Raw genomic sequence first — 24,013 nt, 5'->3', positions numbered from 1 at the left:
ACAGTCTATAGATCATGAAATGACAGTGTCGAGTAAGCAGCTGGCTAGGCACGTCTGGAGTTCAAGGGTTCAGAGATGAATGTAGAGCCCATCAGTATACAGCTAAAACTAAAGCCAAGAACCCGGAAGACTCATCTGGGTTCTGAGTAAATAGAGAAGGTGTCCAAGGACAGCGCTAACTTCAGAAAGGAAAGTAGGATGAAAGTTTGTTGTATTCAAGAATGTAAACTTGGCATTTTACCTAATTTTCATTTATATCACAGGGTGAGAACTAGCCAAACAAATTAGAAACTATCTGGATTCCAATGAAGAGAAACAGAATAATAAGCACTGCCGGTTAGAATTGAGGGATGTGTCTAAAAGGGTATGTCAGGGTTGGGATTCAACTTGTTTTATTTAGCACTTTAACATCCATCCCTGCAATCTGAAAGAGGGATTAAAGGCATGCTAACGCAAGTCCCAGTTCATACCAGTAAAAATGGCATTAAAAAAACCCTAATTTGTGTTTAAAATTCATGTGTATGGGACAGGAAAAACCAACTTCCAGATTCTTGTCATAAAACACATAGGTGCTGGGAGTATATTTGATGAAGACAAAGCAATCCTTATTCTCGTATGGAGGAGACAGGCACACGCCCACAAGATTCTAGTACATGGTATAAGAGGCCAGGGAAATAGAGTGTGTGAGAATCTGTGTGTCCTTTACACTAAGGGAGTAGAAGTGACTTCACTGCAGAGTTGCTATTTGAACAGCATCTTTAAGAGCAGATCTGTAAATGTTGCAGAGTCAACCACAACGTGTACCATAGTTAGCCTTTATGAATGCTCTGGAAAATTGAGTATTTGCATTGTGCAAGACTCTGTCTTGCTTTCATAATCAACACCTTGTCAGTGAGGTTTTTTTTTTAATGTTTGTTTTTGAGAGAAACAGTGCAAGTGGGGGAGGGGCAAAGAGAGGGGGGCGGACACACAATGTGAAGTAGGCTCCAGGCTCTGAGCTGTCAGCACAGAGCCTAACGCAGGGCTCGAACTCATGAACAGTGAGATCATGACCTGAGCCAAAGTCGGACGCTCAACTGACTGAGCCACCCAGGTGCCCCTTTGCCAGTGAGTTTCTTAAAGAACAACACAGAACAGGAGAAGGAATGAGAAGATTTTATCATATCCAACAAGGAAAGGACCATATGAGGGAGTAGTTGCTAGAACAGTTAATATGTTCAAGCAAATAAAGATCAACTCATGGTGGTGATGAGGGGAAAAATTGGGAAATGATAGTTTATGAATACTTTGTGAATATGAATGTACAAAACAGTCATAATTTTTCAGGTTTCTTATATAAAAATTCATAAAAGCATATCAAGGGTTAAATACTCTTTATGACTAAATTTTAAACTTCTTAAGATTTTGGATTTTATATGTTATAATCCCATGATATTGTTTAACACATTCAGTTGACCCTATAACTCTCAAAGATCTGTTTGACAACTCTCTGTGAAGCTTTTTAAAAAATGTTTATTTAGTTTTGAGAGAGAGAGAGCCTGGGGGAAGAGCAGAGACAGAGGGGGAGAGAGAATCCTAAGCAGGCTCTGCGTTGTCAGCACAGAGCCTGATGTGGGGCTCAAACTCATGAACCATGAAATTGTAACCTGAGCCAAAGTCAGACGCTTAACTGACTAAGCCACCCAGGCACCCCTGTGTGAAAATCTTTAGTGCTTATGCTATCAAGATCCTCAAAGCTCTTCTTCAATAGTATTTCAACACCAATTTTAGAATACAATCTTTGGAAGGTTATTAAAACTTCTTGGTATTAAAATTAAAGAAAAAATAGGATTTATTTAACATTCCGTAGGAGCATAGGAGAGGCCTGGCAGAAATCAGGAAAATGATTTAATGTAGCAGTGTTTTCTAGATTACATTCAGACTTTTAGCTTGCATATTTTTGTGTGCCACTTGCTGCTACATTTTTTTTTTTTAAGCTAAAATGCCTTATTAGATCCATAATGAATTCGGTGTCACAGACCTGCATGTGAGGCATTGATCTGCCAGTTGCCACTTCAGGGTAAATAGAGAGTTCCTCTTACATTTGTCAGAGGCTCATTCACCTTTTCAACCTGTTCTATGGTGTCAGGAAAACAGCCCTCAAAGATGGCCAGCGGACGTCAGTGGGTGCTCTCAAATCCATTTCTTCCTCCAGATCAAACGAGCTCCCTCTGATCACAAGTCATAAAATGCTCAGTTTGTGGCAGTTTCAAGTTCAGAGGTATAGTGAGGTTTCAGACGTCCTTGATGCCTGCATTCTGAATATGTGTAAATTGTAGTCTGGGGAGTATAGCCCCAAGCCGAAGAGGAGGCCAGGTGAAGTGGATAGGAGAGAGAGGAAAGAGCCTCTCCCTGGTTCACCTTCACAAATGTTTATTGATTGCTTGCCATGTGCCAGGTTAATTAGGGGCATGATAGCAAGTGTGGTATTTTCATACTATGAAGTTCAGCTATGAAAATGACTTTTGTCATTGAAATTAATATCTACTTACAGCCCCGGTCCATCTGAAGGCAGAAAACTCAAATCTAGTCTATTTCTTCTCTCCAACTTTTTCAGATTTAGATCCCATCAAATCAGGATTTTCCCTTGGGTGGCACCTGGCCTTTGGCCTTGGTTACCTCGGGGCAGAGTCGTGGCCCTGTGGAGGGTCTGTGGAAGCACTTTGTTCTCCCTGGTTTCTGTGCCGATGTTCACTGCAGTCCTATTGTCCTCTCTGATCTTTCGACTTGGTCAGCCCTACATGATAGCATCCACTGGGGTGTCCCCTTTCCCATCTGATCAATGGCTTGGAGGTCTGTGCAGTACAACTTATCCAGGATGCCTCTCCAGCATCCATCCCTTCACTTCAAATATGCCGCTCCCTGGATCAAGAGGTCTGCTCTGTGTGTGTGTGTGTGTGTGTGTGTGTGTGTGTGTGTGTGTGTGAGAAACCCAAGCAGACTGGAAGGTAGTTGTTAGCCCTGGAGGTCAGGATCAGTCCAGATGGAGGGAAGCCAGATGGAGGGAAGGATGGGCAGGAGGCTGGGATAATGGGAACACAGGCCGGAAACTAACTTCATGGGAAGAACCTTGGGTGGGAAGGAGGTTTCCAGAGCCATGTTGTGGTTGAAAAGATGGCAGTCAGGAGCAGTAGGGAGCCAGACAGGACTGGGGGGTGTCCTCTGTTCAGGGCTCTGCCTCTCCACCTGGAGCCAGCTGGCCTCAAAGCTTAGGATATGAAGCAAGACCATAGAGGCTGCTGGTAGTTTGAATTCTTTCTTTCTTGTGGAAAGGGGGATCCACCCCTAGATCCTTAATCACATCTGCAAAGCCCCTTTTTCATAGAACGTAACATTTCACAGGTTCCAGAGATTAGGATGGGCCCTTAGTTAGCATTCCACAGTCACCTTGGTATTTACCAACCACGCACAGGAATTCATACCCTCCCCTCATGCCTCTTTAAAAGGAGTAAATTAGGATGATTCTGACTAAAAATATTTTTCTCAAATTGTATTTATAAATATGTGCTCATCGCTAAGAGATGCAGTAAAATGACATTTATAATTCCAGGAGACTTAATTTTCAGTGGGATGGTGGTGGTTCCAATGACCTGGACATTGCCTGCTTTTCCAGTTCACAACGCATTTCTTGTGGGAGTGCTCTCCAAAATGAGGTGCAAGCAAGATGATCCATTGTGTTGTAGGAAGAATATATTACATTTATTTATGTTTTATGTTAAAATTTAAAAAAATTTAATGTTTATTTTTTTTTTCAACGTTTTATTTATTTTTGGGACAGAGAGAGACAGAGCATGAACGGGGGAGGGGCAGAGAGAGAGGGAGACACAGAATCGGAAACAGGCTCCAGGCTCTGAGCCATCAGCCCAGAGCCTGACGCGGGGCTCGAACTCACGGACCGCGAGATCGTGACCTGGCTGAAGTCGGACGCTTAACCGACTGCGCCACCCAGGCGCCCCATAATGTTTATTTTTGAGAGAGGGGAAGAGAGAGAGAGGCAGAGCACGAGCGGGAGAGGGGCAGAGAGAGAGGGAGACACAGAATCTGAAGCAGGTTCCAGGCTCTGAGCTGTCAGCACAGAGCCCAACATGGAGCTTGAACCCACAAACCTCGAGATCATGACCTGAGCCAAAGTCAGACACTTAACCAACTGAACCACCCAGGTGCCCCCATTAAAAAAATTTTTTTAATGTGTATTTATTTTTGAGAGATCACATATGTTTCAAAAAAAATTAAGCTTTTCTCATATTTCATACAAGGGTTGACACACACATGCCTGTCTTTATGTCTGTTAGTCACTTGTGGCACAGACGACACAAGGTACCCTGAAGGCTAAATGGGAATTCCATACCGTGGAGGGGTTGACAACGGTGCCCTCATTTGGCATGTTGTGACGTATTACAATTTACTTGTGATATCACCTTGCAAGGTTAAAAAAAGACTAAGTGTGAAGAGCATGAAGAAGAACCTCTAGGGGTGCCTGGGTGGCTCAGTGGGTTAAGCTTCCTACTTGGGCTCAGGTCATGATCTCCTGGTTCATGAGTTTGAGCCCCACACGGGACTCTGTGCTCAGAGCCTGGAGCCTGCTCTGAGTTCTGTCTCCCTCTCTTTCTGCCCCTCCCCTGCTCGCACTCTCTGTCTCTCTCAAAAAATAAATACACATTAAAAAAAAAAAAAAGCAGAACCTCTACAAATTTTTCAGTGCTGTTTAAAGTCAAGATTTAATCTGTCCTTTACATACCACATATCACGATAAATGTTTACAAGTGTCTCTTGCAGATAGTAGAAAGACAAATAGTCTTGTTCTTCCTGCTGAGGTTAAAAAAGCTGAAATAATGCCAAAGGATGGAACCTGACACGCATGTATTTCTTTGGCAACTGGTATTATAGGGAGAGGCATAGAAAATATTGCTGAAGTCCAGAAGAAACAAGTATGAAAACAATTCCTTGGAGGAGGTTTGCTACTAGTACAGGCATTTCCATCATATCTTAGTGTGTGGTATTTGCTAAATTCTGTTTCAGTGATGAAATAGAAGAACTATTTCTTTATGAGCCGTCAGCGGGAAAACATTACGGAAGACAAAATCAACGTAAATTATTATTTTTTCTTTTTTAAAGAGTTACGCTTTCTACGACTGTGCCAGCCAGTTTATTTATTTATCTTGAGAGAGGCGGACACAGTGCAAGTGGGGGAGGGACAGAGAGGGAGAGAGAGAGAATCCCAAGCAGGCTCTGCACTGCCCGTGCGGAGCCCGACGCCCAATGTGGGGCTCGAGCCCCTGAAGCCGTGAGATCATGACCTGAGCTGAAACCGAGAGTCAGACACTTAACCAACTGAGCCACCCGGAAATCCTGTAAATGATTTCTGTATTAAAAATTATTTATGGTGGGGGTACTGGATCAGGACCTGATCTCAGTGCTCAGGAGTTTGAGCCCTGCGTTGGGCTTTCTGCTGTCAGCACAGAGCCCCCTTTAGATCTTCTGTCCTCCTCTCTCTCTGCCCTTCCCCCCTCACCTGCTCACATGCACTCTACTTCTCAAACATTTAAGAAGTTATTTATGGTAAAACTGTGCATGTGTACACTTTGATGAAACAGTATTTTGGAATAAAAAGGAGATTCCAGGATATAGTTACAGAGCGTCTCACATATTATCATTATTATTATGCTATTTTGCCTCATCTATTGCCAAGTTTTAGCTTTAAATTGTAGCCAGAAATTCACAAATGTCAAGTTTATAAAAATCTTTTCTCAGCTATTTGATACACATATACATTGTGAAAGGAGTCCTGCGATCGAGTCGAGTAACCTATCCATCACCCCACATACAGCGGTGCCCCCTTACCCTGGCTTTTGCTTTCTGTGGTTTCAGTTAACATTCCCCTGCAACCACCCCCCGCCCAACCATCACTCAACCAAGATCCAGAAGCAGGTGATCCTCCTTCTGATGTATGGTTAAGAAATCACTCAGGGCGCCTGGGTGGCGCAGTCGGTTAAGCGTCCGACTTCAGCCAGGTCATGATCTCGCGGTCCGTGAGTTCGAGCCCCGCGTCAGGCTCTGGGCTGATGGCTCAGAGCCTGGAGGCTGTTTCCGATTCTGTGTCTCCCTCTCTCTCTGTCCCTCCCCCGTTCATGCTCTGTCTCTCTCTGTCCCAAAAATAAATAAACGTTGAAAAAAAAATTAAAAAAAAAAAAAAGAAATCACTAGGAAATCAATAGTAGCCTAACTACCTCACGATGTTTATGTCATTCACCTCTTCTCATTACGTAGGCATTTGGTCATCTCACATCAATACAACTAAAAGGGTGAGTACAGTAAGGTTTTTTGAGGGACCACATTCAAATAATTTTTATGACTGTATATTATTATAATTATTTTATTATTAATCACTGCTAATCTCTTACTGTGCCTAATTTATAAATTAAGCATTATCTTACGTATGTGTGCATAGGAAAAAACATAGTATACGTAGGGTTCCATACTATCCATGGTTTCAGGCATCCACTTAGGGGGCTTAGGACGTATTTCCTGAGGATAAGGGGGAGACTGCTGTATTTCTTCCCTTTTTTGGGTGAGAACATTTAAATTCTACTTTCAGCAAATTTCAAGTATACAATACATTGTTATCAACTAAAGTCACCATGTTATACATCAGATCCTCACACCTTATTCATCTTGTAGCAGAGTTTATACCTTTTTATCAAGTGTCCCTATTTCCCCCCAACTCCTGGAAACCACTTTTCTACTCTTTATAAACAAGATCTTTACCAGACTAGAATACCACTTTGTAATGAAATAGAGAATGACTATGAAAATCATGTGGTGTTTTCTTTGCTATACTTGATGGCAACAGTGTTTGATGGCTTTGTTTTCATTACTTTGGCAGTTGTTGAACTTGAAGATGTTATGCATTTTTTCCTTTGCAAAATAGTGTCCCAAATTTGTTGACCTTTTCCTTTTCCTTGGCTGTCCGTAGTTTTTCTGGTAGATATTTAAAGTACAAAAACAAACCCCATAATCTTCTTATACAATAAAGGTGATAAATTAAAAAATGAATAAGAAATAACTCCTTTTGAAAAAAGCATAGGCCATAGAGTATTTTGAAGATTAATGTTTGAAAAATTCCCATTGTTAATATGGTTTTGTTGCAAAAAAAGTAAATATTTCATGCATAACAATTTTCATTGGAAATTAGTGTGTTTAAAAATATTTTCAAATGATATATTTTAGAGTTTGAAGCAATATGTTTAAGTTTACACCAACGGAACATTCAGTGAGTAAATATAGCAGGATGAAAATTTACCAACTCATTTTTTTAAGTTTTTATTTTAATTCCAGTTTACCAGCTCATTTTTAACAAAACTTCTGCCTAAACGGTAGGTAGTGTTGAGCAATGAGTGTCAGGACTTAGGACCAGCCAAGGACAAACTTTCCACCTGCCTCTGTGTGACAGCATGCAGACCAAGGATGTCCGTACATAAGCCCACACCCAAATCTTCTAATCCTTTGTTTTCTTCCAATATATATATTTTTTATCAACAACCAAGATATTTTATAAAATTAGGGAATTTTCATTCATAATTGTGTTTATAAAAACACCTAGAAAAATAACAATTTTGAGGAGGATAGTTTTATACCAATAAATAAATAGTTTAAAATTCTGCTTTTTATGTTTATCTTTTTTTACCTTCTATTTTTAGCATTTTTGATTGTATACAACTTACTATAGTGCTTGTGTGCGATTATACATAAATATTAATAAAAGGGGTGATGTTTTTTCTAAACCGAAGTGGTACATGATTTTCAGAGGTGGGATTAAAAATGTTTACAGTCCTGGCAACTGAAACCCAAAGGAGCAAATTGAATTGATTCAGGGGTCTCAGACCAGAACTGGAACTTGGGTCTGTTTTTTCCTATGTGGGTTTTTTTCCATCTTACACCCTTCTAATGTATTTTTATTGCCCTAGGTGAAGAGGATTGTGTTGAAACACATTTACATCTGCTGGAGAATTGGAGCATGAGCAGTGGGACTCACTTCTTTTGTTTGGTTATGATACAGCTGGTGGTAGAAACCTGAACTCTCCGAGATACACATCTCCATAGGAAAAGCAGTGGGTGATGGGATAAAACACTAGGTCTCAAACCTGAGTTTCGCTTTTTCCATAAAGAACTGTATTTTTTTGTCCCTTAACTCCTTGATGGTTGGATGCAAGTTTTCTAATTATTTTGTGTCGCCTTCATGGTGATTAGCACTGGGTATGAGGGCAGGATGGTCTAATGGTTAAGAAAATAGTGACTGTTGAGAGTCACAGGGTCTGTGGTATGGCTGTCTACTAGAGGTATAAACTTGACTGATGGCCTTTCCATGCCTTGCTTTTCTCATGTGTAAAACAGAAGTAATAAGTGGGTTACTAATAGACTATATCTCATGAGCTTCTTGTGACCAAGAACTGAGTTAATTCATGTAAAGCTCTTAGAAAAGTGGCTGACAGATAGAATGGTGATAGCTGAGTTTTGGAAGAAAGGATAAAGAAACTATCTTCTAGAACCTTTATTTCAGCTTTTGAGATGAAAGAGGATTGGAATAATCTTAGCAGATTGACAGCATACAGTGCAACTGTGTTCCTAATTCTGGTCTTGATGAGGATTTTGACTTTTATGTATTTATAAATACATACAATTATAAAAAGAATGTCTTTTATGTATTTATAACACTAGGTGGCAGTGTTAGCACAAGATGGGAAATCCAGAGTAGTTTTTGTTTGTTTTTTTCTTTTTTCTTCTCTTGCCTCTCCCAGATTTATAACTTTCTAGTCAGCTTTTGAATCTCTGATCAGTCCAGTATTAGTAGTCTTAGCACATCCCAGAGCTGATTCCTACCAGAGAACGGCTAAAGGATTAACAGGAAATTTAAATGATCATTGTCTCCTATGGGCTTGTAGCATTGTGGAAAAGTTAAGGTGGCTTTTCTACTGTGCAGGAATGGATTAGGGAAGGCTTTAGTGCAGTAAGCAGTGGCCTGGAGAGACCGTGCCTCTCCCCCAGTACGCCAGCTTTCAGAGGCTGTCATGTTTCAGGAATCTCCATGCTTCTTCTGCTAATGAGCCACGTACACTTAGCAGTGAGGATTCTGCTGCGGCCATTTCTTGCTGACTCTCTCTGTGGGGGAGGCAAGTCTTTATTTGCTAGAACACTTGGGTCTTAATTTTAAAACTGCCAGTGTTTTAAATAAAATTTTTATTCGTTTTAGATTGTTTACCCGGGGCTCCTTCAAGAAAACAGTAAGCAGACTGCTGGAATTATCACCTGTTAAAATGAAATATGCAGCTGGCCCAAGTGGGCAAAGGCATGAGGACCACAGGGACGTGAGGGCTGCTCTTGCTCCTTCTTTGAACTGCATGTTCACAGTGTTAATTGAGCCCAAAGAGTTCTCATTAGGCAGATCAACCCTTCATTGGATTTCAGCATCTCTTTCTCTCTCTCCATGCACACACACATATTTTTGTTCATTCAGACCACAAATATTGAGTGCCCACTATGAGCCAGGCACTGATATCAAAAATGCAGATAAAGCAGTGAACGAAATGAGTGATGACACCTCTCTTACAGAGTTTATATCGCGGTATGAGACACACAAATATGGCAGGTGGTAAGTATTGTAAAGTAAAGTGGCATAAATGGGTAGTAATGGGAAATAAAGGGGATTCCATTTTAGACAGAGTGACCAAGGAAGGATTCTTGGCTATGGTGAAGTCTAAGCAGACCCCTGAATTGCTAAAGACTGAATGGTCCACGACCCCCCATTCATATGTTAAATCCTAATGCTCATTGTGGTGGTATTTGGAGGTGGGGTTTTGGGGAGGTGATTAGGTCATGGGAGTGGAGCCCTCAAGAATGAGATTAGTGTTCTTATAATTGAGGTCTTAGTTGTCTTTTCCACCATGTGAGGGCATAGCGAAATGACAGCCATCTAATAACTAGGAAGGGGTATTTCACCAGACACTGAAGCAGTGCCCTGATCTAGGACTTCCCAGCCTCCAAAACTATGAGTAATAAAGCTGTATATAAGCTACCAACACATGGTATTCTCTTACAACAACAGCCTGAGGGGACTAAGACATGAATGAAATGAGGTAGTGAATGTGTAGTTTATTAGGGTAAGAACATTTCAGAGGGAGGTGCATACAAATGGTCTGAGGAAATTGGGGGGTGAGGCACTGAGGCAGGAGGGGCAGATACAAACTGATGGGGCCTCAAGCTTGTGAAAATTAGTCACCCTCTTTAAGAGGGAATGCAAAAATAAATACAAGAGTAAATATTTACGAAAGAAAATCCCAAGAAATTACAAAATTGAAAAAGCTGACAAGTTTTTTCAAGCATCAGAGTCTAGTTAGGGCATTTTACCCATTAACTGCCCGACACCCTGTAGAATGATTTTCCCTTACAGTTTTGGCTGTGCACTCTTTGATTACCTCTTCATTCAACTTTGATGGTGTAATACATGTTTATGGAGACAATAGATAATTTAGTCTTTCCGTTAGCATCATTGAGCAAAATATTACTGATGCTTTATACATTTCTTGCAGCTTCACACCTTTTTTTTGTTTCTGCCATGTGAATTTCCAAAGTTCTCAAAATTGCAAAATCTCACAAATTTCTTTCAAATATGAACTATAAGACTTGAAAGATTTTTCCACAAAATGGCTTTCAGTTTTATTCATTTCTATCCTTGTTTTTTTAACCTCTGACCAAATATTTCTAAAGCTGGATGTTGTGGGACCACATTCACATCTCATTTGACTTTTGTCTTCACTGTCACATCATGACATTGTAGAATGGGTCAGCATGGAGGAGGACAGCCATTTCCTGGAAGTCCTTCCTATGCCAAGATAGCTAACAACATGCAGAAGTAACAAGGCACGGGGACATATCACACAAATGAAATCCTGGAATCAACTTCTTTTTAGCTAGATCCTCAAAATGCCCAGGCCACTCCACAGCCGTCTGATAAGAGGAGGGACACTAATGGAGGGAAAATAGGACTGGAAAGAGACAGAGGTCTTAACTGATTGTGGTTAAAATATTTCTCTTTTTTTAAACTTTACCAAATCTTAGGACTATGTCAACACATCACTATACCAGTAAGGGGCCTGAATACTATGCTTTATTAATTTCATGGTAAAACTGTCTCTTCCAGGGTAGGAAGATACCCCTGCCCCACTGTTAGGTCATTAAAGGGAGAGTAGATCCAAGAGCGTGGGATTTGTTGAGGAGAGTGATATGACAAAGTTCCAGAACATACCCAACAGGCCATGGCAGACAGATTTCCCATCTTGTACAGTTGTGCTTCTCCCCAGAGGACATGAGACTGTGGGATAAACATGGGAGGGTCATTTTACTGGATGGGTGGTGATGGTGGTGGGTGAAGGGGAGGTGGGGTTAGGCCATTTCACTGTTAATTACCATTTTCATATTGAAATATTTAAAAAATGTCAATCCCACTTATAAAGTATATTGATCACATGTGAATTTTTAGGTCGAAATAATCTTCCAGAAGAATTTTTCCCTTTAAGTGGCCTGTGTTAGGGACATGGCCATGACCTTTCCACAGTTAGGGCTTTCTTGGTAGGAAATTCAGAGAAGTGTATTTTGACTAAAAGTTCCATCTTATAATGGTCTATGGTCTCTTGTCCACCAGTGTGACACTGCTGATGTCACTGGAACTGACAGGTTTTTATTTGTTTTTTTCATAGTCGTGGTTCTTCACACAACCTTTTTGTATGGATAAGGAATATGGCATAGAGGTTAAGAGTGAAGGTCTTTTTTTGTAATGCTTATTTATTTATTCTGAGAGAGAGTGTGTGAAAGGGGGAAGGGCAGAGGGAGAGGGAGACAGAGGATCTAAAGAGATTTGAAGCAGGCCCTGCTGTCAGCACAGAGCCTGATATAGGGCTTGAACCGTGAGATCATGACCTGAGCCAAAGTCAGATGCTTAACCGACTGAGTCCCCCAGATGCCCCACAAGTGCAGATTTTGGTGCCAAAATGTGGCTTTTCCTTGGGCTCCACTACTCACTTTCTGGATGCCTCACCATTCTGTTTCCTCCTCTGTAAAATGGGGATCATGAATCATGCAGTTATTATGAGCATTAACTGAATTAATCTTCGGCATGAGTCAGTGCCTGGCACAAAGTACGTATGCTATTTGTCATGTCAGCTACTTGAATGATGTCTCCGTGTGTGACTCCTACGCGGCCTCTTCCCTTTACTTATTATCCATCCTCGCTGAGAGACAAGTTGTTGGCGTTCATGGTGCCACTTCTGAAACGTGTTGGAAGGCCCAGCTAATCAGGATAAGGCTCGCCACCAGGCCTCATGAGGGCCATGGTCCACTCCCATCATATTTTGAGCAGGTGTCTTATGGCAGAAACTTTTCACTCCGAATAAAATCATGTAAAATGTGGCTGCTTAGTTTAAATCAGAGGTGGGACGTCCAGAAGCCCACCTATTTGTGCCCCGTCTGTAGTACTGTCCCCAATTTATCCTTCTACAAATCCACAGAGTCATAATCCTGTGTGCCAACCGAACTTCTAGCCAAATTGTCAGTTGGAATGATTTGAGTTTCTTCTCTGGGTCCTGCCCTGTGTATTTTATAGTTTTAGGTGGAAGAAAATTGAGGGCTGGCTGTCCTCATTTTAGATTCAACTACCACTTCTTGAACATCTAAACATCATGCCACAAACTCTCATTATTAACCTGAAAAGTGTGCATTGTATTTTCAGATGCATCTAGTAAGCCTCAGAGAGTTAAGATCCTTGCTCACAACAGAACCATCATGACTTCGAAACACTTCTTAAAATGCTCTAGACTTTATGCCCACCTTTTAGTGCAACTGAAATCGGTCTCAACTTGCATTTATATAAAACTCTGTTATGTAAAAAATTCTTTTACTTTTGAAATGTTGGCATTTGGTACTCAAATATCATTTTTTTCTCCTCAAGTATTTGTTCTCAAACTAGGCTTTTCCAGTTGACAAAATTGAGTCTCTGAAGATTAGTTGAAGACCACAGAACAAGTGAGAGACATAACTGGGATTCCAACCAGGTCATCTGGCCTCAAGCCCAGGGTACCCAGCCCACCATGACTCAGGTGACGGTGAGAGGACTTTTATTCCTTCTGTCCCACCATGGCCAGTTTCCTGGTAGAAAACATTCTTGGTGACCCCCACATCAGGATTTTCTTTCTTTATTTTTTTAAATTTGTCTTTTACATTTATTCATTTTTGAGAGACAGAGAGAGACAGAGCAGAAGCGGGGGAGGGACAGAGAGAGAGGGAGACACAGAATGAAAAGCAGGCTCCAGGCTCTGAGCTGTCAGCACAGAGCCCGACGCGGGGCTCAAACTCACGAGCTGTGAGATCATGACCTGAGCCGAAGTCAGACGCCTAACCGACTGAGCCACCCAGGGGCCCTAGGATTTTCTTAATATGGTTCAACTTAGCTCTTTCTGCCCATGGGAGCCTAGCCCTGATCACAAGCATCTAGAGCCTTCCTTTTGTTTCCCCACAACCATTTGTACCTGGCACCATGGGAGGTTAGCCGGGTGGTGGAGAGCCTTGCAACGTAATCCCCTTCATTATTCAAGGAAAATGGCCTTGTTGCTTAAGAGAGGTGAAATAAAGGGATATCTGTACTTGGTATCCATTAAACGTCCTGCTTAAACTTCCCTCTGCTCTCTACAGTTGGCAGAACAAAACATAAAGAGGAGTGATGCGGTTTGCATTCCAATTCTGCCTCTTAAAACTCTGTGACCTTGGGGAAGTCATTTTACCTCTCCAGGCCTCTGGTTTCTAATCCACAAAAGGATAGTTCACCTGTCTGAAATGGGCTTGTGTTACCACTAGGGGGCAGACAAACACAACCCCTGAGGGGCTTCGTAGCTGCCACACAAGAGCAAAGGATGAAAAGTTTTAATACGAATAACGCAAATATAAATAAATTCAAAGAACATTTTTTAATGAGATAAAATGTAGACTTTCTGATTGGGTCTTTGAGGACTCCCGATTCTGGGTTGCACTCTTAATGTTGTTCGGGTTCAGATCAACCTGCACTGTAGGTCACAATACTGTCTAGCATTTACTGAGTGCTTACTGTATGTGATGTACATGTTCCCTTTAATCTGAACAACAAATTGTTTAACGTGGGCGACGTCCACGCTTTTCCTAGAAGGACCCTGAAGCTCAGCGAGGTTAGGTGACTTGCCCAATGTCACTCAGCTGGCAGCTGGCAAAGCTAGGATCCCATGTTTTTCCAGTTGCTCCCAGGCAGACCCTGCTTTTTATTCCCCTAGTGCCCCCCCTCTCAAAGGCTCCTGTATATGTGTGCGTGGCCCGCTGCACCACTGCAGTCACCCAAGGGCACGATGATGTCACAGAAACACTTTTCCCTTTGTATGAGTGATTCTAATTTCATAAAGCCATAGACATTTCTAGTATGTAAAAGATTAAGTCATGACAGTATTTCTGGAACATTATTGGATTCACCTGTTCTGTCTCCATTCATCCCACACAGGTCTAAAGTCCACACCGCACTTTCCCATACAGGCTGCTGCTTCTCAGAGGCCCTCCGCCTTCTCCAGATCCTCTTCTGTTGTATGTCCTCATGGCACACAAAGGAGAGTCCATTGTAAGCTGCAAGTGCCCTGTAAGATTCATCACAAATTCTTCCTTCTGGCCCTCACTGGTCTTCATCTTCCCCACCCACCCCATCTCACCTTAGCTAGGGTTTTGCATGGACCTGCTAATTTGCATGGTTTCCATCCAATGTAAATCAATGTTTGTTTCCTAACAACATCTAGCATTTGAAACATCCTTTTCTCTTAACCCCACACTTATCTGTTACTTCTCATTTTTCACGTCAAGTTCAAAATGTCTCCTCTACAATGCTTTCCTGAGATATCACTACTCAACTTGGAATGTGTCTGCTTAATTTTTATTTTCTATTTTATTAATTCTGTCACTTTGTGTATTGGTTCTCAGATCACCGGTTTTATATGTTTGTAATATGTTCCTGTCTGGACTGCAAGTTTCTTAAAATCACTGGCATTTGATTTTTCCAAGAATTTAATTGAGTATTAATAATAATATATACTCACTGAACTGATCCTTATTTATGAAGCAGGGATCAGATCCAGAGCATGATTTCACTAGCTCAGTGGATCATCAGAATGCCCCCTGGGTGGCATTCATGAGCACCTATGATGTTCCCCATTCTGTGTTTTGTATTCTTTGTGTTTTTTTTTTTTTAATTTTTTTTTTTCAATGTTTATTTATTTTTGGGACAGAGAGAGACAGAGCATGAACGGGGGAGGGGCAGAGAGAGAGGGAGACACAGAATCGGAAACAGGCTCCAGGCTCTGAGCCATCAGCCCAGAGCCCGACGCGGGGCTCGAACTCACGGAGCGCGAGATCGTGACCTGGCTGAAGTCGGACGCTTAACCGACTGCGCCACCCAGGCGCCCCTGTGTTTTGTATTCTAATGCATAGTCTGGTATCATCTTCTCAGTAACCCAGTGACGAAGATACCATTACAATTTCCAGTGAGCAAATGACATATGTAATGGTAAGTAGTCTTGTCCAGAGGTACAGTGCTGACTAGGGTGGGATTTGAATTGGGGGAGTCTGACTCCAGAGCTCTATGTACCTTATGTCCAGACTTTGGTACTGCTTGGTCTTGAGGTTTCAGAGCTGGGGATGTGGGAGAGAGGACAAGAGTAACGATGGCAAGAACGAGAAAAGTGGAGTGGGGTAGCTGGTGGAAGTCTTCTTATTCTCCAGTCTTCCTATAACCCTGAACACTTTGAATAAGTTCTACCCAAAGTCATGAAATGTTTGAGACCAGAGTTCTTACAGAGACTCTGGAGCGGGTGAGTAGCTCCAGAAGAGCAGAAATCTTGGTAGAATACGTATCTCTAAAAGAAATAGGTACCTCAGCTAATTCGGAACAAAAGTTACTATTTTGGCCACTAATCTCTAAAACGAAACCCAAACCAACAACAAAAAAACATATATCACTTTGAACTAAAATGATTCAACTCAATGCCAAGTAAAACTCGGTCCCCAGTTGAGATTCACTAGGCTTTTGTGATCCTCCCAAGCCTTCTCTTGATACTGTCACTGCTGTGTGGTCACCGTGGGGATAGCTCTTAGCATTGGGAGTGCAGTCGAGAGGGGAAAAGCAAAGGCTGGAGCTCCTCCTTACCCTTCTGTCTGCTTCTTTGAATCTGTTGTAGCTGCTGCAGAATAGAGGCCTAACACTCAAAATGGCCGTAAGTCTCTTACTCTTTGGTTAGTACTGGTGTTAACATTGAAAACTTTGAACCACTGGACTGGCCCAGATAATGGTCATCAGATGAAGATTATAAACAACTTGGCTAGAGAGTATCAACTAAATATTGGATATGGTTAGTCCGAGCTTGTGCTTTACTGTTTCTCTGCTAGCGAACAAGGAGGAGGTGGTGAAATTAGCTTTTAGCTGGGCTTCAGGTAGTGGGGAAGACTGGGATTGAGTGCTGCATTAGCAATTCTGGTGGGTGCTCAGGAACATACTAGGGGGTGATGAAATTGGATGTGGTATCCAAGAACAGAACATCAGGTAAGTGGTACCCAAATCTGGCTAATTATTGACGCTATCCTATGGGTTAAAAAAATACAGACACTAGGAGCGCCTGGGTGGCTCAGTCAGTTAAGCATCTGACTTCGGCTCAGGTCATAATCTCACAGTTTGTGAATTCCAGCCCCGCGTTGGGCTCTGTGCTGAGAGTTCAGAGCCTGGAGCCTGCTTTGAATTCTGTGTCTCCCTCTCTCTCTCTGCCCCTCCCCCACTCGCTCTGTCTGTCTGTCTCTCAAAAATAAATAAAAACATTTAAAAAGTTTTTAAAAATACAAATGCTAGATGCTGCACAGGACTGTTGAATCTTTTTAACCATGAGGGATGAACAGCTGCATTCAAAAAATAAAAATTCCCCAGGAGATTTTGATCATCAGTTTGAGAAATAACATATTTGAAGAAGTATTCCACTATTGTTCTTTACTTTTTCTTGACACTTCTTCCTCATTTCCTGGTTGAGATCCAGGATTGTTTCTCTGATTACAAAGATCAATTATCTGAGCAAAGGGATATGTGGATAGAACCTTCAGAAGGATTTATGCCATCCTTTGTGTGTGTGTGTGTGTGTGTGTGTGTGTGTGTGTGTGTGTGTGCGCGCGCGCGCGCACGCACGCATATATGCATTTGAAATGACTTCATAATTAAACCTAACAAAACTGTGCTATTTTAAATCTTGGTTTCATTATGTGCAATATGATAATGGTTATAATAAAAGTGATGATACATTTAAACCATCCCAACAGCGTCAGCTGTGAATCACTGCCCTGTCCATGGCTGCTGTAGATAGACTTTGGCCTAATCCCACAAGAGAGTTATGATTTATTCTCTTCTGAACTTTTAGTCTCTCATAGACTTCCCAACAATAGCACAAGATCAGTACAATGCCCTTAATGACAACTTCCCTTTTTTAGGCTTTCTATTGCAGGGCAGTGGTTTTCAACTCAATAGATTGGCCAGTGGGAAGTCTATAGTGAAATCAGAGTTGTGCCTGTAAGTTTGCTTGGGGATTACCTCAATAAACTCTAGGAAATAGAACTCTTTCTGTAGAAGAATCAATAATACTTACCTGCCTTGGGGCCAGTTCTGAAACAAAGGACTATGTCACTGGTTATAGTTCTATTTCTAAATTAAGGGATGCAGAATGTTCTTAATTACCAGAACCTGACAAAAATGAATATGGTGATTAAATACCCATTGTGTTTATCAGAGAAAGCAGAAAACCAGTGTTGCAGATTCTGTGATTTGCTATATATACAAATAAACTAAAAAAAAAAAAAAAAAATCAAAGCTACAATTCCCAATCAGGTGTCTCCAAAATAAATAATGAGTAGGGAAAAGAGACTTTTTGTTTAAAAAATTTTAAATCCTAATAAAAAGCGTATGACTTCTATGAAAAGACCAAATAATAAATTAATATTTCTTGGGAATCAAAACATTTTAAAGATTGGGCATGTGAAGGTATAGAAGGAAATAATAACATGTAGAAAGGATGCAATTTTGCTTCAAGGTATTCATTACTCAAAAAGAGACCGAGTTCCTTGTATCCCATTGTATTTTTAATATAGACTTGAGCATTCTTATTTAGGATAGTGGATCCCAACTGCTTAGTTGCTTAAAACTTCACTTTTCCCCAATACACTCTGTGAAATAGCATTTGTAGTTTCATCTCATAATAATTGGGGTGATGCATATTTACAAGGCCACAATTAATTTAATAGTATTTCAAGTCGTTGGTGTTTGATAAACCGGGCAGTATAGATAAGCTATATATGATTAAAAATAGTAGCCACTAGGGGCACCTGGGTGGCTGCGCCGGTTGAGTGTGCAACTTCGGCTCAGGTCATGATCTTGCAGTTTGTGAGTTTGAGCCTTGTATCGGGTTCTGGGCTTATAGTTCAGAGCCTGGAGCCTGCTTCAGATTCTGTCTCCCTCTCTCTCTACCCCTCCCCCGCTCACACTCTGTTCTGTCTTTCAAAAATGAATAAATGTGAAAAAAAATAGTAGCCACTCTATGGCAAGAAAATTTGTACAATCTATGGACAAGATTTGAGGATGTATGTTTTGAAAATATGGATTCTTCTACCCTCTTTATATTATCTCCAAATTTCCAGGTGATCCATGGTCCACATATCTGGCATCACTACTTTACAGAGTGAAAGTAAGAATAGTGGATGGTTTATTAACCTTTTCCTGAGACACATTATCAAACGTCTCTTGGCCGAAATGTATTCTCTCCTACCTGTGTCTGTGTTGACCACCACTTATATCTGGTAGAGTGCATCTTGTTGATTGCAATCCTTAGCAACTCTAGTATGCGATTCAACAGTATGATGTGGGACTAGAAAAACAGAACCAGGGGAGAGCGCCCAGTTTCTAGTGTTGGATTGGGACCTGGGGTTAATCATTTTGTCTCCCTTTTTAGGTCCAACATAAAGACAGTAATGCTCCTGTTATTAACCCAGCTCACAAGGGACCAAGAGGAATGAAGTTAATAAGAAGGAACAATCTGAAAGCTCTGGCTGAAAGGTATTATTTAAGCCACTGGAGAAAACTATCCAATTATGGATAAGGGAGTAGAACTGATGTAAACTTGTGGGTTTTTTCCATTTATGTAAATTAATGGTAAGAGGTCTAGAACATACAATTTTCTTACTTACATTTTATTCTTTTGCTGGTAGATAGAAATAAAGGCACCCAGCTGCAAAAGAAAGTTGAGAATAGTGGGACTGAAATAGCTATTCTTCTTGTTTCCTTGCCCTGTAGCTAGCCCGGTCTGTTATTCACGCTGCACGTTCTGGCAGTGGCTTGCCCCCCCTCCACCCCCCCCCGCACGCACCCCGCCTCCCACACCAAGCAATACCCAGTGCTCAGTGCGGTGTAAAGATTCTTTGGAAGTGGTTTAGATGAATACATAATAATTTTTCATACATTCAAAATACTGTTTATTCCTTGAACTCACAAGAGAGAAACTCTAATCATGGCAACATTAAGTACTATAATGAACCACAGGATAGCAGATGGGCCCTGGGGTAAACCTTTTCTGTACTATTGATTTACTTATTTGGTTTCCTTGTAAAATGTCCATGACCTGAACCATTGCTGCAGAATACAAATACAAGTTTCTGACCCAAGCCAAACATTAAGATTTTTTCTTTAAAACAATCTGAGGGTTTTCTGGAAAGCAAAAAGAAGGCTGGTTAGTGTCTTGGGCCCTGGAAATCAGAGTTTTGCAGTTTTGTCAGCTTTGTGAGGATGAATTCTCCATAGAGAGTACCATAGCTTCTTCTTTTTTTAAATTTATTTATTTATTTTGAGAGAGAGAGACAGAAAGAAAGAAAGAAAGAAAGAGAGAGAGAGAGAGAATGAGAGGAGGAGGGGCAGAGATCTCACAAACCATGAGATCATGACCTGAGCCGAGTCGTCTGAGTCAGATGTTTAACCGACTGAGCCACCCAGGGGCCCCAAGTGTACCACAAGAACTATCATCATACCACCAATATGATTACATTTCCAGAAACCTCTGTTTAGAGCTCAATATGTGTTTGGCATTCTGTTATAAACTGTCATGACATGAGGATATGAAGATATGATTTTTGTCCTCAAAGAAATATGTTATATTTATAACATTTTTTACAATTTACTAGAGTTCGCAGAAGAAATATAAATATATCAGATGCAAACTTAATGCCTTAAGGGCCACATAGACCGTGTCATTGTGTGAGGCTATTATAAGACCTTAGGGAGCAGTGGAGACTGTGGCCAACTGGGAATGTATTACCCTCTTAAGTTCAAATTCACATTAAAACACCTACTCTATTGTTCAAATGAAATACATATTTGGGCTGTATTTACCTACACCCTTTTCAGATACACAAACCCTTATTTGAGCTTCTAACAACGATTTGAAGTTGACTTCATTGCAAATGAAGAGACAGAAGCTCTGTGAGAGGGAAGTCTTGGACAAGGTAACTTAGCTAAAAACTGGGAGGGCAGGGATAAGAAATTGAAGTTCTATGGCCCCATGCCCAACTGTTTTTATTAAAAACTTGTAGGTCAGGAAGAGGCAGAAATTGCTAACAATTTTGGTATTTCCTCTTTTATCTAAGTCATCATCCAAGGGCCCCTCCTCTGCTTCTGATAGCCACTCTCCCCATATTTTCACACAATAAAGAATGCAGCATGTGTATGCAATACCTTACAGTTAACATGCTTCTGGCATATCGGAGGTCTCTGAGTTGCTTTCAATACATTGATTGGCTCTCTGAAGATGAGAAGTGGCTGAGGAAAATAGCTTGATGCAAAGGGGAGCTGCTGCCTTCCCAGTAGGCTGGTCTATCCGCAGTGGACCCAACAGAGAGATTCAGACCTCACCAGGGCTGTCTGGGTAGGGTGTTCCAGAGGATGGATACAAATCAGATAGCACTTGAGGTGCTATCTTTAGGCCACATTCAAGTACCAAGATATGGGCTTCTGAGTCAGAAGGAATTGGATGCAAAATGTCTTTTCCTGGGCAACCTTGAACAACTGCTTAAACCCTCAATATCAATTTTGTTGTTTGAAAATGGAGAAAAATTATTATGAGGACCAAGTAAGTAAATATATTTAAGCCAGGTGTTAAGGGCACAGTTACTGAATAGTAGGTGCTCAGTAAAGGGTGGTTCTCCTCCCTCCCTCTTTGTTTCTCCTTCGTGCCCAGTGGAGGAGGCTTGTGGCCATGCTGATAAAAGGAGCAGTTGGGAGTTGTGTCCTGAGTGCTGAAAGACCACAGTGCTCACTGGCACGACCAGTACAGTGTTGACAGGGACAATATCTGCCTTGGGATGCTCCAAATATCGTGTCACTCTTAAGGGACAGTGAACAGGAAATAAGTTGTGAAAAACAAAGTGGAATTTCTGGAAACGGCTGGCATAAAAGCTCTTGAAGGGGTCACATGCAGATTAGCATAATTTTTATTACATGTTCTATTTTTGTCCTGTGAGATACTTATTTGGATTTCATTGTGCCCATTGTGAGGCTTTTGTTCTGAGGCTGTGAGTTTAATTATTTAGTTATTTATGAGTGCATCTGGGCATAAGTGCCACAGTTTTATTTCAGTGACAAATTTATGGTCAGTGAATTTTAGTAATTAATGAATAAATTATTTCTCCTTCATAAATGCCTCTGCAATTTGTGATTTCCATAACAATTCATAATACTTAAGAAAGGTTCTTTATTAGTTGAAAAATCCAGTGCTAATGGAATCAGGAGAGGGAGATTTTAAATTGCTTTAATTAACTGTGTTAATTAATACCCAACATGTGTAAGATATTGGATTGGCTTTGGCTGGCTTGATTAGAAATTAGTTGCCTAAAACCTGCCTAATATATAAATGTACTTTGTTAAAAGAAGCAAATGAAAGGAATAAAAGGGCTTCCTCTTTTATAATCTTTGATTCCTGGCTTACCCCTGAAATTTTCCAAAAAAAAAAAAAAAAAATCAGCCCATGCAAACAAATGCACATTTTGACTTTCCAAAAAAAAAACCTTAAAGACACTCTATGATGTGATTTCAAGGAATTAGGGCAGCTTATAAGAGTTTGTATGTTTCAAATCTTTTTCAAGATAATCAGTACAAAAAATGTAAATAAACCTTATTCTCCACAAATCACTGCACTAAGTGGACTGGGGCAAAAAAAGATAAATAAGAATAATCCTTACCTCTGTAGAGCTCACAGTTGAGTGAATATGGAAGACACACAGGTATTTAAATGGGGAGTTGAGAAGAGTTTGGACAGGAAGAAATGCTGAGTATTCAGCATTCATCCAGTATTCTGGGTGCAGAAGACAGGTACACAGCCCAACAGACTATTTCCTTGAGGTTGATGAAAACTTAGTTTTAGATCCTCCCAGGGCTAGCATATGGTTCTTCAGTGGAAAATACCAAGAATTATTGTTGATTTCTGTTTTCCCTCACACCCACACCTATTTCATCAACAATTCCTGTCAGCTCTACTTTCAAAATATGTATTGAATCTGGACACTTATCACTTCTACAAATACTACATAGTCTAAGCCCCTTCCCAGACTCCCTGTTTCCACCTTGACACTCTCCAATCAATTCTTCACCCAGTAGCCAGAGCATTTCCTGCTCTGATCTAGTCACGTGGGCTTCTTGTTTCTCCAACAGGCTAACTTATTCCTGGCCCAGGGCCTTTGCATTTGCTGAGATTATTCCCTCTTTTGGAATAATTTCCCTCCATACTCTGAGGCCTGATTTACTCCCTCATTCAGATCTCTGTTCAAATGTTACGTCCTTACAGAGACATATCTGACTACCCTATTTAAAATAATCTCCTCCTGGGAAGGCAAGCTGGTGCAGCCACTCTGGAAAACAGTATGGAGGTTCCTCAAAAAACTAAAAATAGAACTACCCTACAACCCAGCAATTGCACTACAAGGCATTTATCCACGGGATACAGGTGTGCTGTTTCGAAGGGACACATGCACCCCCATGTTTATAGCAGCACTATCAACAATAGCCAAAGTATGGAAAGAGCCCAAATGTCCATTGATGGATGAATGGATCAAGAAGATGTGGTATATATATACAATGGAGAATTACTCGGCAATCAAAAAGAATGAAATCTTGCCATTTGCAACCACGTGGATGGAGCTGGAGGGTATTATGCTAACTGAAATTAGTCAGAGAAAGGCAAATATCATAGGACTTCACTCATATGAGGACTTTAAGAGACAAAACAGATGAACATAAGGGAAGGGAAACAAAAATAATATAAAAACAGTGAGGGGGACAAAACAGAAGAGACTCATAAATATGGAGAACAAACAGAGGGTTACGGGAGGGGTTGTGGGAGGGGGAGATGGGCTAAATGGGTAAGGGGCACTAAGGAATCTACTCCTGAAATCATTGTTGCACTGTATGCTAACTAATTTGGATGTAAGTTTTAAAAAATAAAAAAGTAAAATTAAAAAAATCTCCTATGCCCCACTGACCTTTTTTTTTTTTCAATCATAGCATCTGTATCAATCAGGGTTCAAGCAGAGAAATACACATGATATCTACATGTGTTGCCAGAGTTTGATGTTCATACTACCATAGTCAGGAGGGGAAGGTAGATGTGGAGAGGACAGATCAAGGGCTGCCTGGGACCCCACAAGGACAGACTGAAACCTGTGTCCAATTTTTGGCCTCTGACCTTGCTGACAAGGAAGGGTTCCTGCAGAAACCAAAGCCTTTCATCAGGGAGCCACACACACACCTAGCCCAGGACTCAACCTGGCCCAGGTATCAAAGAAGCAGAGGGAGGATCAG

At 41.0% G+C, this 24,013-nt stretch overlaps 1 long non-coding RNA gene across 2 annotated transcripts in view; it reads left to right on the top strand.

Moving 5' to 3' along the window:
* The first annotated feature begins 6,236 nt into the window (after positions 1–6,236).
* Positions 6,237–24,013, top strand: part of LOC147584693 (uncharacterized) — a 541,543-nt gene continuing 523,766 nt past the window's right edge. Inside the window, exons 1-5 of one of the 2 annotated variants that reach the window (XR_015252582.1) lie at positions 6,237–8,147; positions 9,287–13,190; positions 14,606–14,719; positions 15,599–15,655; positions 19,125–19,228. This is a non-coding gene — a long non-coding RNA (uncharacterized LOC147584693). Of the gene's footprint in view, positions 13,191–14,605; positions 14,720–15,598; positions 15,656–19,124; positions 19,229–24,013 lie in introns of both variants that reach the window. The other variant, XR_015252581.1, reaches the window with a different exon arrangement.

This window comes from Puma concolor, chromosome A1 (genome assembly GCF_028749965.1).
Source record: "Puma concolor isolate L17-30 chromosome A1, mPumCon1.1.hap2, whole genome shotgun sequence".
NCBI classification, from domain to species: domain Eukaryota; kingdom Metazoa; phylum Chordata; class Mammalia; order Carnivora; family Felidae; genus Puma; species Puma concolor.
This window is presented reverse-complemented; position numbering and strand designations above follow the sequence as displayed.